The following is a 3196-nucleotide window of genomic DNA, read 5'->3' on the forward strand; positions in this document are numbered from 1 at the left end:
AAACTAATCAGGTTGCATATAAATAAATCGGCGAGACAATAATGTCATAATCTATTATATTATATAAAAAAAAACTAGGCGACATAGAAAATCATTAATCAATCAATCTTCAAATAACTTAATCTTCAAAAATTTCATAAGATAAGGAATAACATGTGAGTTACCACATAGATTGTTTTGAAAGGAAACTTAAAGTGTAAGAAGAATGAAATGCCAATGAGGAGAATGTGTGAAAAGGCATTTACATAACCCTGCATGCAGTTGACACACTGTCCAGGTTATATTTTTTTTTTACTAAAGGGTATTAACTGTAGTCCATTTCTATTATCGAGGCAGATTTGCACCGACTCGCAGCGGTGCCTTTTTAGCTCGGAAAAGTTTCCCGATCGCCGATTGGTTAGAATTATCTCGTCCAACCAATCAGCGATCAGGAAACTTTTCCGAGCTAAAAGGGCACCGCTACGAGTCTGTGCAAATCTGCATCGCTAAAAGAAATTGACTATAGAAAAGCACACTGAGTGTAGACCTCCGTCACAGCAGCTTTTTTCCTCGAAACCAGCCTGCCTTTCCCAGAATCAATTTAAACTTTTGACATATTTGAAGTCTGTGTGACAACCATGTACGAATTTGGAGTTAAGGTTATGGTTAATTCGGTCGACCTTTTGCTCGACCTTGAACTTCACCTTTGACCTAGGACTTTCAAAATTGAATTAATTCCACGTCTTAACAAAACAATCCTTAAAATTTTCACTACTCTGTGAGTAAAAGACTAAAATTGTGACCAGGAAGTCATTCACAAACAAACACACAGACAATCGGATAAACAGGAGTGAAAACATAACCTCTTCCAAACTTCGTTGGTGGAGGTAAATATGCCAGTTAAAAATAGCTCTGGAAATAACAATGACGAGATATATAACAATGGATGTCCAAAGTGTAATTCATTTTATGTCGCCAAACACCTAAGATCATTGCTTATCTATCAGAACAAAACGACATACAGTACACTTGACTATTTGCATTAAAAACACCGTAAAAATCCTGGAATAAATGTTGCCAGACATTTTCCGTTTTAAAAACGGATATATTGACGTAAAGGGTTGATATTACGGTCACCAATCCGTAAAAGATAATAACAAAGTAAGATAAAAATTATGGTCGCCTGTATTTTACTAAAATAGGGGTCAGAAGAGTATATTTTACGGAGAATTTCCGATCACATTTTTTTTTCTTTTCTTTTTTAACAGTGTAGCTGTTTACAGGGGGTTAGTTAAATAGGCTTTGGCTGTCCATTGGCTTAGCGTAGGGTCATAGAATCGGCTGGTTGGATACTGAAACAATAATCAACATTAATGTTTTACCCAAATTATTGTTGTGGAATGCTTATTAAATGCACACACTCAAATTCACAATTTAAACCCGAGCCAGGGTCTCATTTTCCAGTAATCCTGTATTTTCTTCTTTTCCTCAATCCATCTTATCAGAAATTATTAAGAAATTGACGGTTTAAGGACCCCATTCTGAGTAAATACAATATCTTTGAATATTTATTCTCATTGCGAGTGCGATGATGTCACCAATGAGACGATTGTAATGTTATATATATATATATATATATATATATATATATATATATATATATATATATATATATATATATATATATATATATATATATATATATATATATACATATATATATATTTAATATATATATATATATTTATTTATTTATTTATATATATATATATTTATTTATATATATATATATATATATATATATATATATATATATATACATATATATTTATTTATATATATATATATTTATATATATATATATATATATATATATATATATATATATACAGTATATATATATATATTTATATACAGTATATATATATTTATATCTATATATATTTATATATATATATATATATATACATATATATACACACATAGTATACATATATTAGCGAAACCAAATAAGTAATTTAATGAATACCAAAGTTGCATATAAAAACAGTAATCAATAACCTGAGAAAATATTCCAAAGTTTGAAACCAAGAAAAAGCAATCAGCGTTTAGAAAATGTTTGGCTCAAACGATTAAAACTTCTATATTTAGTTTTGGATTTTGTCACTTGCTGTCAAGTCTCGATAATTAAAAAGTAAATTTGCACATTCAGTTAAAAGTTCTATAAGCAATTCATATTATAAATATTATATACATATATATATATATATATATATATATATATATATATATATATATATATATATATAGCATACACGTATATTTATGTTATTTATTATGTCATGTAGAGGGTTAAAGGACTCTTATTTCCAAAGGTAATCCAACAAAGTACCTTTAAATTGGAGAGAAGCCAATGATAAACTGTGTGAGAGAGAGAGAGAGAGAGAGAGAGAGAGAGAGAGAGAGAGAGAGAGAGAGAGAGAGAGAGAGAACGTTCTCCTTCAATGGACTAAAAATATATTTCTGCATCTTCCTTTGAAGATCTTAAAAACTATTTATTTTCATCCTCAGTATTTCCGGAGGGAAGTAATACCACGACAATTTTTCCCTGTTGGCTGACCGAATTTCTCATAAAAACAAGATTACTCAAGACACTATTCAGTTTTCTTAAAATTTACCTTTGGACGATGGTTAGTCACTACGAATAGAGAATAAAAAAAAGGGACCACCGCTCTAACCGGATTTAACGTTTTTACGTAAATTCTGCTAGGCCAAGAATACCTCGCTATAGTCCATTTCTTTTAGCGATGCATATTTGCACCGACTGGCGGCGGTGCCCTTTTAGCTCGGAAAAGTTCCCGGATCGCTGATTGGTTAGAATGATCTTGTCCAACCAATCAGCGATCCGGAAACTTTTCCGAGCTAAAAGGGTACTGCCGCGAGTCGGTGCAAATATGCATCGCTAAAAGAAATGGACTATAGGTGTCCTCATTCAATTTCTTACTAAATATTGCAAAGGAAAATATTACTTCAATAAATGCCGATAAAAAAATAATATACTCATAGCTATGAGGACAACGGATAGGGGAATACATTGCAGAACATAACATACCAAAAGCATTCCTCTTCAGACATGAACAAATACAAGGTTTTCCCCTTGTGTAAAAACTACTTCGATTCATTCTATATGATCACCTTCCTACCATGTATATTGCTT

Source organism: Palaemon carinicauda, chromosome 3 (assembly GCF_036898095.1).
Source record: "Palaemon carinicauda isolate YSFRI2023 chromosome 3, ASM3689809v2, whole genome shotgun sequence".
Lineage (NCBI taxonomy): Eukaryota > Metazoa > Arthropoda > Malacostraca > Decapoda > Palaemonidae > Palaemon > Palaemon carinicauda.